This window comes from Arachis ipaensis, chromosome B2 (genome assembly GCF_059453495.1).
Source record: "Arachis ipaensis isolate K30076 ecotype BB chromosome B2, ASM5945349v1, whole genome shotgun sequence".
Lineage (NCBI taxonomy): Eukaryota > Viridiplantae > Streptophyta > Magnoliopsida > Fabales > Fabaceae > Arachis > Arachis ipaensis.
Window position 1 is genome coordinate 116,222,160 of NC_142437.1, and position 13,531 is coordinate 116,235,690.

General features: G+C 30.9%; 1 pseudogene across 1 annotated transcript; it reads right to left on the reverse strand.

Annotated features, from left to right (window-relative positions):
- Window positions 1-2,583: 2,583 nt before the first annotated feature.
- Window positions 2,584-5,024, reverse strand: LOC107627813 (uncharacterized; annotated as a pseudogene). The gene is made up of 2 exons (XR_015904909.1): window positions 3,053-5,024; window positions 2,584-2,970 (listed from the first exon to the last, which is right to left on the reverse strand). The product of XR_015904909.1 is annotated as an uncharacterized LOC107627813 (transcript).
- Between the last annotated feature and the right edge of the window lie 8,507 nt (window positions 5,025-13,531).

A 13,531-nucleotide genomic window follows, 5' to 3' on the forward strand; every position in this document is an offset into this window, starting at 1 on the left:
ATATTGAGATATCCAGCACAACATTAATTTTCAATCTTTGGATAGAAAAATTAACTGTAAGTGATACTCTCATTGCAGTAATCAAATATTGTCAAAATTTCTGTCACACATTAAGCCTTTCTTTAGACCGACTTAATGCGCACATGGAGACTTAAACTTCGCAACCTATTTATTACCGCATATATTTTCTATTAATTGGCTAAACAATAACCTTCCTTTGGGCCGATTATTGATCGCATAATTAATAGGAAATAAACAAAAGTGTGCAATGCTTATTATTTGGCCAAACAATAAACTTCCTTTGAGCCGATTATTGTTCGCATAAATAATAAGTATTACTTTATTCTTAGTTAGTTACCCAAATATATATTTACCATCAATATGTGTATGTAATTCGGCCAAATACAGACCTTCCTTTGGGCCGACCAATATTCGCATGAATTACATATCACCATATTCCTAATGTTTTGAATAAATTGATTTTTACAAAAGGGGCTACTTTAGCAGCATAATATTCAATCAATTTATTCTAAAACCAAATCTTTATTAAATAGATGGGTATAATAATCCTTATATCCCAAAAGGATAATCTATTAATTTTGTATTAAATTAATAGCATATAGAATTAGATTCGAAAAGATCAAAGTGTAACAATGCTTTATCAATATTTTAAAATAAATCAATTTAAAAAAAATTCTGCCAAACTAAATAAAATAACAGGCCGTCTCATATAGAATATATACATGCGTCTTTATGTATAACCAAATAGTATATGTATACCAAAGGCAACCGAAACATCTCATATAGAATATATACATGCGTCTTTGTGTATAACCAAATAGTATATGTATACCAAAGGCAACCGAAACAACGACACATTATATATATGTGGAACGATACTTAAAAGGTATATATACTAACGCACATAGTCGCATGTATACGATACATATATATGTATATTCCTATAATATCATACTGTAATAGGGAACGTACATATATATATTAATCCAGTAAAATAAAACTGAATATGTTGATGATTAAATTATGGATGGCTCTGGTACCACTTGTTGGAATAAATTAATTTCAATAACCCAGATTATCCATATTGAATCACCAAAAATATATATATCATAATGCGGAAGCGTACCTGAATTCATAAACATGAATCATACGATTGAAAGAGTTTGGATCTTGTGGTTCTTTCGATCTTCCTCAACCAAAGTCTTCTGTATTCCTAGGAGGCTGAACTGCAACTCTTTTGATGGGGAAAGAGCAACAAAGGCGGCTTTGGTATATTGGGACCGAAACCCTGAAGGTCTATTTATATTTGAGCATGGCACCCATTAAACCCTTAAGCCCAAATAAAATAGTATCTAAAGCCCAAAAGATAATATATCTAAAATCCAAAAATATAATTATCTAAGGAACAAAAGATAATATCCGGTTTTATTCTCATTTAATTCCAAATCAAAAGTAATAATGACTTATTCAATTTAGCATTTATAACAATAAATGAGATCACCATTATATAAGTCATTTAATTTGAAATAGCATAATTTGTGATTATGATTAATATATGTATTGTCCACAAATAAGTTAGGAAATCAAATAATTTCCTAACAGATATAACTTTGTATAACTTCAATATCAAAAAATTTTGTATTATAAAATATTTTAAATAAAAAATCACATCAAATTTAATATTAGTTTAATTTGTATGTATTTTAAATAATATAATACTTATTAAAACATACTATATACTACGGTTAATTTATCACCCCATGTATGGTTTGGTCTCACTCAGTTAAGAACGAAATGTGGTCGCCAATGAGTAATAGCTCAAATGGCATAATTTTTCCATACTCAATTAAGAGAGGTTGCGGGTTCGAGTCTCATATCTTTGGTAAAAAAAAAAGAACGAAATGTGGTCCCCAAGCAGCTCAAGTTGACAAGATCTTAACCTCGGTGTACGTCCAGAGAGTAGAGAAGCTATGTAAGTTTCCCTATTACAATTTTTCTTTTTTCTTTTTTCAAGATACATTTAAATGACGTTTTAATGCTCCAAATATTTAGTTTGGCTTAGTAAGTTAGTATAGATATATTAGTAAATAAATAAGAAGGAATATTTGTACATGAGCGAAGAGAATTTTGGTGTACAAGGTAGTTATTATGAGACTATAGAATTAAGAAGTGTTAATATGACTTTAAATAATGCTTTTCGAAATGAAAAAAAAAAATTGTTTTGTAAAACTGAGGACATCCAACTAAGCTGGGAGAAATGTTGAGGCTCCTTCAGTTGTTGAACTCTTTGGGTCTTTTAGTTGGGTCAACGGTTCAGGAGTCTAATCTGATAGCCAAAAGAAATTTTTTTGCCTTAAAAAATAATGTAATCAAACAATTTGATTAATTTAAACTAAATTTGTTTTGAAACCATAGCGTTACCGTTAAAGGAATCTACACACACAATATTTTTCCTTTCTATATAATTAGAACATTAAGGGATGTCATAGTTATATGCTTAAAACTTTCAGTCATGCATTGTTTTGTGATTCACTAAAAGTTACAACCTTCAATCTTGCATTTATATGCTGATAAAATTCAATCATATGACATGTACTTGATATTGCATCAGTTGGTAGATTGAGACATCATAAAAAGACAAATTCGTGGAAGCCTTGGAAGCTGAAAGCTCATTAGCCACATCCTGCATTGATGGTCTGGATTTTGGGTCAGAGGAGAGGCATGCTAATGCTAGCTTTACAACATGCACAACATCTTGCATATCTTTCCGAGATTTCGGAAGTGGAATCCGCGGATCCAACACATCTTTCACCAATAATTGTTGAGTAGATGGCTTTGACATAGTGGACATGAATTCTCCTGGGTGATGACCCATCATTGTTTCTAATGCCACCACTCCGAAACTATAAACATCACATTTTGTAGTCACACTCATGGTGTATGCCAATTCTACATCAAAAACAACCATAGAGAGTTACATAAATGATGATGAGGACAGTGATTTATTCGGATAATTAGAATTAGAAATTACCTGGAGCAATATATCCATAAGTGCCAACTAAAAGAGTTTGGTTAGATGAATCAGGATCAAGAAGTCTCGCTGTGCCGAAATCTGAGACACAAGCTTCTAACTCTGAATTCAGCAGAACATTGTTGCTGCTGACATCTCGATGAACAATAGGAGAAGGGCAGTGATGATGCATGTGAGCAAGAGCATAAGCTGTCCCTTTGATGATATTCACCCTCTTGCTCCAATTCAACTCTTGTGCTTCGATCTCGTTGGCCAAGTTACAGAACAAGCTTCCTCTTTCCAAGTATTCATACACCAAAAACATGCATCGGTTATGCAAACAATAGCCATAAAGCTTAATGATGTTGCAGTGGCGAATCTCTGTCAAGACCTCAACTTCATTGCAGAAGCTCTTGTAATAGGATGGATTTTCTGATTCTGTTTTGTGAAGCTTCTTCAATGCAACAGTTTTGCCACTTGGAAGTCGCGCTTCGTAGACGCTACCATAAGCACCGGTTCCAATGCAATATCTGATATCAAAGTCCTCTGTGGCTTGAATGATGTCCTCAAATGCAATTTTGCCATCATAGTTCCAAATTGAGAACAAGTCTCCATTTTTTGTGGCCTTATTTTCAAGCTTGCCATGATGCCTGGCACGGAAAATGCATATTCCAATCCCAACAGAACCCAATGAAATGGTAACGCAGACCACGATTATGACCAAAACCAGTGATCGGCCAAAATGCTTATTATGATGGTCGTTTAAATGATCATCGCAGTCATAATATTCGTTGTCAAGAAAGGGATTGTAATCCAGATAACAGTGGAATAACAGACTCAAGTTCCTGTCTATTTTTGATACAAAGATGATTGTAACGAAGGTCTAAATATGAAAGGTTTCCAATTTGAGAAGGGATGCTTCCACTTAAACTGTTATGGCTGAGATCCACATAACTAGAGAGAATAAAGATAGAAGATGGGATAACACCAGAAATAGCATTATAAGAAAGATTTAAAACTTCTAGATGCAACAAATGCTCTATTTCTTTGGGGATACAACCATCTATCCTGTTGGATCCGATGCTGAGCACTTCCAAACGGGTCAAGTACCCTATTTGCTCAGGAATTGGACCAGACAAGAAATTTGAACTCAGGTCTAAGGTTAATAAATTTGTTAATTTCCCTATTTCATGAGGAATGAAACCACTAAGCAAATTTGAATGAAGGTGGAGACTTGTCAAACGGTTCAAGTACCCAATTTGCTCAGGAATTGGACCAGACAGGGAATTTGAACTGAGGTCTAAGGTTAATAAATTTGTCAATTTCCCTATTTCATGAGGAATGAAGCCACTAAGTTCGTTTTGGGAAAGGTCCAACACAAGAAGTTGAGTTAGATTTGGCAATGTGAAAGGAACCTCACCAAATAGTAGATTGTTGGAAAGGTTCATGTGTGTGAGACTGCTCATTTGACCAAAAATCAATGGAATGCTTCCACGGAAGCTGTTGGCACTCAAGTCCAACACAAGAAGTTGAGTTAGATTTTCCAATAATGTAAAAGGAACCTCACCTCCTAAATAGTTGTATGATAGGTTGAGATGTTGTAGCTTCTTGAGACCCCTTAGTTTGGGGAACTCACATAACCCCATTTCACTGAGATCTAGATGGACTAGATTTTGAAACACTGAAAAGTTTAGTTTCAAAGAGCAGAGTTGTGTCCTGAACTCGTCGGTGAAATTACTTGGAGTTGGAGGTGAAAGCAATGTTATACTTCCAGCTTTGTTGCAGTTGACTCCGGGCCAGTTGCAACGGTTTGAGACATTATTATGTTGGTTACTCCACAACTCTTTACTAATTGAAAGCATAGCATTGGCTTCTTGATCCAAGGGTGACAATTTGTGAGTTCCAGCATTGGTGGTGATGCCAACAAAGAGAAGTGGCACTAACATCAAAATAATAATGCAAGTGCATGATATAACCATTGGAGTTACAAGTGTTTGATGAATTAATGATCAAGGTATGTATTCTTCAATTATTATTCCACAACTTAAAGCCTCAGGGAAAGTGGAACAAGGCTACTAATTAGTGTCATTTTCTACAACTTGAAAGCCACGACAATCAAAGTGGAACATAGAACTTTGGTCTTTCCACAATGGAATTCTCAAGTCGTTGGTGGAACATAGAATGAACGTGTAAGTCGGGCAAATCAAGTTCTGCCAAATATATAGTCATACTAAAATAGAGTTCAAGAGGATGGAATGTATACATATATAAATGTCCGTTGATTCTTCCATCGTTTTCTTGATGAGTGTTCTTGGTCACCTAATGAGCCTTATAAATCAATTTTGGAAAATATTATTGAAAACTACGACGACCCATTAAGCACGAAATGAGGGTCTTGCAAGTTGCAAGCATATCAAGATCTTAATGCTTCCAAATATTTAGTTTGGCTTAGTATTGATGTATTAGTAAGTAAATAACAAGCAATATTTGTATATAAGCTTAGGCAATTTTAGTTTACGAATATACAATTAGAGGTAGTTATTATATGAGACTCTAAAATTATAAGTGCTAATAAATAAAAATCCAGATAGGCAGATAGACTACCGTAAGGTGTATACCTCCAAATGGTTAAGAAAAGAACAGAAAGAAAAATCTAAATTATATATGTTAAGGATCCTGCTAGGGAGACAATGGACTATTTGTACAATGTGTACAATGGGACACAATGGGCTATTGAGTTACAAAATGAACATCTCCCATACTATCTATAATAACCATCTGGTTTGAACTCTTGACCTTTCAAATCTAGCGCTCTAATACCATGCATGATACCACTCATCCCAAAAGCTTCAGCTGATGGAAAAAGATAACACTAATGATTATATCTCTAATACTCTCTAAACTTCCATGGTACACATTGTATAAATATTCCATTGGCTCCTCATACTTTCTCATATGTTAATCAAACAATTTGACCAATTTAAACTAAATTTGTGTTGAAACCATACCGATAAAGGGTGTTATCCTTAATTTATTGCCACAATATTTTTCATTTCTATATAATAAGAACATTGAGGAATGTTACCCTTAATTTTAGTCTTAAAATTTTCAATCTTGTATTATTTTGTGACCGGCTAAAACTTAAGTTTAAAATAATAGAACTAAGATGGAAATGCATTTGTAAAATGCATGTTATAGTATTGGATTTATTAATTGTAGAAAAATACATTCATATATACAAATATATTAGCTTCAATATCCCCATTGCCGAGGAAACATTGAGGATCCTTGGTCAAGTGAGTAGCTGAAGCAAAGGAAGAAGAGCTTCAGTTACTCTTTCATCTCCAAAGAAGTTGGTTTCAACACATTCCTCAGCTAGCTCATAATTTTGCTAACTATGATTTTCCAATTCACCCCTCTTCTACACCAACAAATTAATTAAGGTTATGATGCCATTTATTTAGTGATAATGTAAGATTAATTTTCTTAAAAGTTTAATATAATTTCTATGTACTCAAAAAGATAAGTCACTAAATTAACTATTATATATTTATATAGTATTTTATATATTCTAATATATTAAATATTTTAAGGAGTTTAATTTTAATACACTAATAATATAACACGTTTTATACAATCGTACAATTATATCTATTTTTTTAATACATATTCATGCAATCATTATAAAAAATAGTTATTTTTATTAATACAATGTTATATTATTAAATACACTTGCAAAATTATTTTATGTTTTTTTTTTCACCAAAGATAGAAGACTCGAACCTGCAACCTCTTAATTGAGTATGAGAAGACTATGCCATTTGAGTTATAACTTATTGGCAAAATTATTTTATGTTAACAGTGTATTAAAATTGAATTTATATTTTTATATATTTTTTATATAAATAATTAATTAGTTGCATGCTAATTTTTTGTATTCATATAATATAATTGGATAATTTTATACTATTAGACAGTTTAATCAATTATTGATTTATTTCTAATGAGAATGAGGAAACTTACCCTTCTAACTGGTTTTAAGGACGTTCTCTCCATTTACTATTCCCCGGAATACTTGTATTATTCGGCTCATTTTTTTGCAAATGAAAAAAAGTACGGTAACACTATAAAATGGGGGCTTGGCAAAAATATTTACTGCTATGGTGTTAGATGAAATTGTAATTTGCGTTTTGAATTTTTAAATTTTTTTTTATTTTTGAAATTCACTAAACGCAAGCAATGTTCAACATGTTTTAAAATCTGAAATATTTTTATTTTTTCATTTTAGCCCAAAATGCAAATTGCTTTTGAAAATGAGCATTTTTTATTTTTTTTCGTAGCCCAAAATACAGGCTGCGTTTAGGAATGGGTTTTTGTTTTTTTTTTAAAACCCCAAAACGCAGGTTGTGTTTTTCGTGGTTCAGAAAAATTTTGGAAGCGGCAAAATGCAGCCTGTGATTTGAATAAAAAAAATATTTTAAACAAGAGTCTTGCCTATAAATACGAAACGAGACTCATGCTATTGTCCTCACTTCACTTCTATTCCTATTATTCTTTTTTTTTTTATATTTGAATGATACGTAATGAGGTTTTTTGGCATTTAATAGTGTCAAAAAAGTTAGATTAAGTGAGGTTGTAGTTATAGAAGGTATTGCAAATATGTGAGTGTATTTAAACGGTGAGATTATACCAAACACATACGAAGGAGTGATTTTTGTATGTAAATGTCCATTTTCATTTGCTATTTTATGTACCATGAATTTTGTAGAGTTGCAAAATGGTTTTTGTGAGAACATACAAAGTCACATTTCAAAAAGGGTGAGTAATATTTTGTATAGAAATCCTATATAAGTATTTGGTGGAATGATACAGTTTCAACTAATGTCCATCACTGACGACACATGCATGCAGCGAATGTTCTATATTTATCAACAAACCTGATTTCACGTGCCAATGATAGAGCTGTACGTTGAGTTTGAACAGCATACGGGGATGGATGCGGTTGGCTACGATGTCAACGTTGATGAATTCGGGGATATAGATTGGGAAGAAGATAACAACGACAGTAAAGAGGAGTTTGAAGCCAACTATGAGGTCGATGACGAAAACGGTGACGGAGACTTGGCAGACAATCCGGCGGTATAGAATGAGGCGGATGCGATTGTAAGCCGGCACCTCTTTAGCGTTCCGTCTTTTATGCGGACTCTGGATCTCGAAGCTATGCATGCCCCGAAATTTCCTGAGTATGCAGATATCGGTATGTTATCTTATGGTTATTAATTAAAGTTACCACTACCATTAATTTTATTTACCTTATACTAACCGTGGTTCCTTCGTCGTAGGTGGAGGCAATGTTGCGGCGAAAGATGGCGAGTTTAGGGTCGTAATGAAATTTGGTTCCAGGAAGTCCGTGATATCTGCAATCAAAAGTTACACTATTTCTAGAAAAGTTGATTACACTGTGTATGAGTCTGAGCTGCAGATATTTTATGTGAAATACAACGGTTATGATGCGGGGTACGATTGGCTTATCCGAGCTATAGTAAAATCATGATAACAATTATTTTTTTCTGGAGACTAAAGCATAATAATAATAACAATAACAATAATATCCTAATAATAATAATAATAATAATAATAATAAAAATTGTTTGCTAAAACATAAATAAATAAAATCCAAATAAATATATTTATTTATTATAAAATTTTTTTAAAAAATTACTTACTCATTAAGGATGATCAAAGTATTCAATAATGTGATCTTTAGGTCTAGTAAAATCATGAACCATTTTTTGTTTATGAATCAAATGAGTCTAAGTTTTTTACTCTTCTTCCTCCCACAAACTTCCTCAAACCCTTCCAAACCCCTCTTTGCACAACCTTATCACAACACTCTTCAGTAACTTTCAATTCTTCCTTACGTTTTGCGTTTTGCACAACCTCCTTCAACACTCTCCTCCAATATGTAGGGTTCATGCAACCAAGAAAATTGCCAAACGCAATCTACATTTTGGCCTGGCCAACTGCCAAACGTAGCCTCCATTTTTGGAGTTCCGAGATGGTCAACAAAGCAGGTCCTGTCTGCATGCAGGAGATAAAGACACATTTCGAGCCCTCCGTCTCTTTCTCTGCCCATCGAAAACTGCATTTTGCAGCTTGATACAGCTTTTTCATTTTCGGTTCACACAAAACGTAACCTGCGTTTTGCAGGTTACTCAACTTTTTAATTTTTAGTTCAGTCAAAACATAACATACATTTTATAAATTGCTGACTTTATCAGATCCACATTTATAAAATACATATCATACCACAATATACTTGCTATCACCATTTTTACTTCCATTCATAAATTAATTTCTAGCGTTATTCATCTGCACCAATATTATTAAATCCATTGTCCAATATGTACATTCTTCTAATTCATTCTTTGGTAATAAACAATTTCAAATCCAATATATGACTGTAATTAATCCTTCCCACGTCTAATACTATCCATCTATTTTTATTATTAAATATTAATAAATACTAATACAAATTTATTATAAAATAGATTTATGTCGTATTAATTTTTGAGATTATGCCATATAAATAATTTTATATAGATGACAATACAATTTTGTAATATAAAAGATAATAGATTTTTACATTGTAATGACACAAAACTTTAATCTTCTTAAATAATTAAATTTAATACCCATTGTTTACTCAATTAAATTAAAAAATAACGCTTAAATAAAATTAATGTCTAAAAAACTATAATAATAAATTAATAATAATAATTTTTAGTTATAAATATTTAAAGTATATATATACTATTTGGTCTATTTAAATATTTTTAATAATTCTTTTTGGCTGTATGAATTGTTCAACACATTTTTAAACACATCTAGTTTTGACACAATAATATTTGCTTACAAAGTATACATTCTAATCTATTATTATTAATAAAATTTATTTATAATTTTATATTATATTTTTTATTTTATTCTTAATTATTTTTTTAATCATCTCCAAATAAACTAAAGAAAAATATCAAAATTACATTATGGAGCACTATCTACCGAAAAGTATTAGCAAACAAATATAATTCACTTCTCAAAATCTGTTTAATCCTAATTTGTTTATAAAAAATATCCACATCAACAAATGAAGAGAAACATATCTTTATAGAATTAATTATATTATATAAAATATATAAAAAAAATTGTTATACAAAGATACTAAAAAATATATACAGATCAATAATATTTAAAAAAGAGACCAACTTCACATTATTTTATTGTTGTATATTTTTCTCTTATTTTTTTGAATAATTATATAGAGTTATATATAAATTGTAAATATTTTTTACAAACCAGTTTTTAACTTTAATATTAATTTATATATTATCTAATTAATCCCTAAATAATATAACACTTTTAAATTTATATTATATAATATAATTAATTTAGGGTTTAATTATTCTGTTAGTTCCTATAGTTTCGCAAAATTTTCAATTAGATTCCTATACTATTTTTTTTTTAATTAGGTCCCAGTACCAATTTTTTTTTTCAATTAGATTCTTCTTAGTAATAATTGCCTTAATTTTATAGGGACTCAACTAAAAAAAATTAGTACAAGGATCCAAATTAAAAAAATATATATAAGGATCCAATTAAAATAAAATTTTGGTGCAAGGACTCAATTAAAAGAAAAAAATACAAAAATAGTCATTTCTGACCATAAAAGATTTAAACGCTGACAAAACTAACCATGAAAAATTAAAACTAAAGTTATACCTATGTAAAATAAATTTCGTTAGACAAAAATGACCAATTATTAAATTTTTATTCATAATTCCATAAATACCCCTATCCTTTCTTCTTCCTTTATCATCTTACTTCCATAACCACCACCTCCTCCACCGTAAAACCCACCATCTCACTAGATCTACTCCTCTATTCCCACAATCACACAAGAATCTTATTTTCATAAATTCTCATCCAAGATACCGTTTTTTCTTGTCAATCGGAATTTTCACCAACCGAATCAGCTCATCCATGATATTTGGTTCGAATCGATTCTTCCTCGCCCAATTGTTCAGGACCTTACGGAAATCCAGCTAGTAACAATAGAACATCAGGGAACGGAGCGTCGCCGAAATAGTGGTCCGGGAGGAGGATCTATCTCCGGCGCTAGCGTCATGGTGATGGATGATCCGCCGCCACAAGATAAAGGTTCGATGGTGAGCCTCGCTGCCGAAGTTACCATCGAGGAGCTGCTGGATCTCCTACTTGGCCTTGTCCTCGCCGATCTCGATGGCGACATGGCGGAGCAGCGTGGCTTTTAGCTGCAAAGGAGGAGGAGGGGCGCGTAGATCAAGACGACGCACGTCCCGCGCTCGAGGAGAGGAGGGGGCGGCGAAACACGGTGCATGAGGTAAGGGTGACGACAAAGACGAGTAGAAGGACGGATGCGAAGAGTGGTCGAACGGTGCGTTTCATGGGAATGCGTTTTTCATGGTCACTAAATTTGGGAATGGAGGGTCGACGGCGACAAAAGTTTTAGGGTAGGGTGGTTCTATTTCTCCATGTTTGTCTTCGGAAATTCTAGAAGGCATAGGTGAAGGAGGAAAAGATAGACAACGGGGTGTGATTTTTTGGAGATAAATGTTGTGACCTACATATGGTAGTGTTTGGTTTGAATCTGGGTGGGGGGTTGTCAAAAAGTGATTTTTGTCTTGTTGATACTCAGGGCTGAGGAATAATAGAATAAAATCCTAAAAGAACAAATTAAAGGTTAAGTTGTGAAATGACATAGAAGAGGATGAAGAATGTGTTGGAGTTGCAGAAGCTGAATAATTATTTTTTTTTTTTAGAAGTGAGAGTAAAGGAGTAGATATGGTGGGATGGTAAATTTTGGTGGTGGTTTTGGAAGGAAGATGAGAAAGGAAGAAGAAATGATTGGGGTATTTATGGAATTATGAATAAAAATTTAATAATTGGTCATTTTTATCGAACGAAATTTATCTTACATGGGTATAACTTTAGTTTCAATTTTTTATGGTTAGTTTTGTCAGCATTTAAATCTTTTATGGTCAGAAATAGCTATTTACTCAAAACTTAATTAAAAATTTCGTAAAACTAGAGACCAACAGAGTAATTAAACCTTAATTCAGTTCTCTGTACAATACGCGAGTCTTCAATCTAGTTAGAAATTTTATTAGATTGGCGTTAGACTTGTAATAATGTGTAATAGATATTAACATTATTTAAAAATAAGAGTATATATATTTAAATAAGCCTCTAAACAATTTTGTGTCAAACGTATTCGTTCCTAAAAAGATTTTATTAGATTAAGGTATTTGAATTTTATAAAAATATTTTATTTTTTTTTAAATTCAGAAATTTTAACATAATAAAAAAATTTTAAAAACAAAAATATCTAACATCAAATTTTTTAAAGACCTATTTGTATATTTTAATATATTTTTATGAGAAATTCTATTTATATCTCAAAATATTTTAAAGGAGATTAATATTATTTTACTATTAAATTTGACACAAATAATTAGTCAAATAAGTGACATAAACCTTAAGAACATTATTAATTAAGTTATATATTTTTATTCTCGTATTAGAGAAAAAAAATAAAATCTTGTAATATTTTCTTATTTTTTTTACAAAATTTCATATACTAGTAATTAATCATCAATACACTCTAGAATGTATAAAAGAAAAAATTTTATATTGATAATTGTTGGTAGATCAATTTTTTGTGTGTTTATTGGTGGACCAATTTTTTTTTTGGTATAAAGGATCAATTTTATTTACGTTTGTGCTTTACACCAAACAATTTTTTTAAATAAATTAGCAATTAGCACCATTCTGAATTTCTGCTGAAGGAATTAGTTTTGAAAAAGTATAAGTAATCAACAATATTTTTGAATAATGTGCGAATAATGTGAATTAATAGGGTTAAAAGAGTAAATTAATCTTAAATCTTTATAGTAATACAAATGGGGAGTTTATATGCTGACGTGGCGCTCATACGTTGAGTTTGGGAGTTTATTTGTTTAGGTGCGTCATTAGAAATTTTTAGATTTATATTTATAAATTATAAATTATTATATACTTAGGTTGTTATTTTCAAGTTTTAAATGAAGTTGTTTTACTTAAGTTATTATTTTTTAAATTTTAGATTGTTTTACTTGGATAGTTATTTTTTAAATTTTAAGTTATTTGTTTAGGTTGTTATTTTTCAAATTTTAAATTATTTGCTTAAGTTATTACTTTTTAATTTTAAGTTATTTGCATATTACTCTTTTAAATTTTAAAATTTTATTTATAAATTATAAATTATTATTTTCTTAAGTTGCTACTTTTTAAATTTAAGTTGTTTTGCTTAGGTGATTATTTTTTAAATTTTAAGTTGTTTTGTTTAGGTAGTTACTTTTTAAATTTTAAATTATTCGCAGATTACTCTTTTAAATTATAAATTATTATTATTATTTGCTTAAA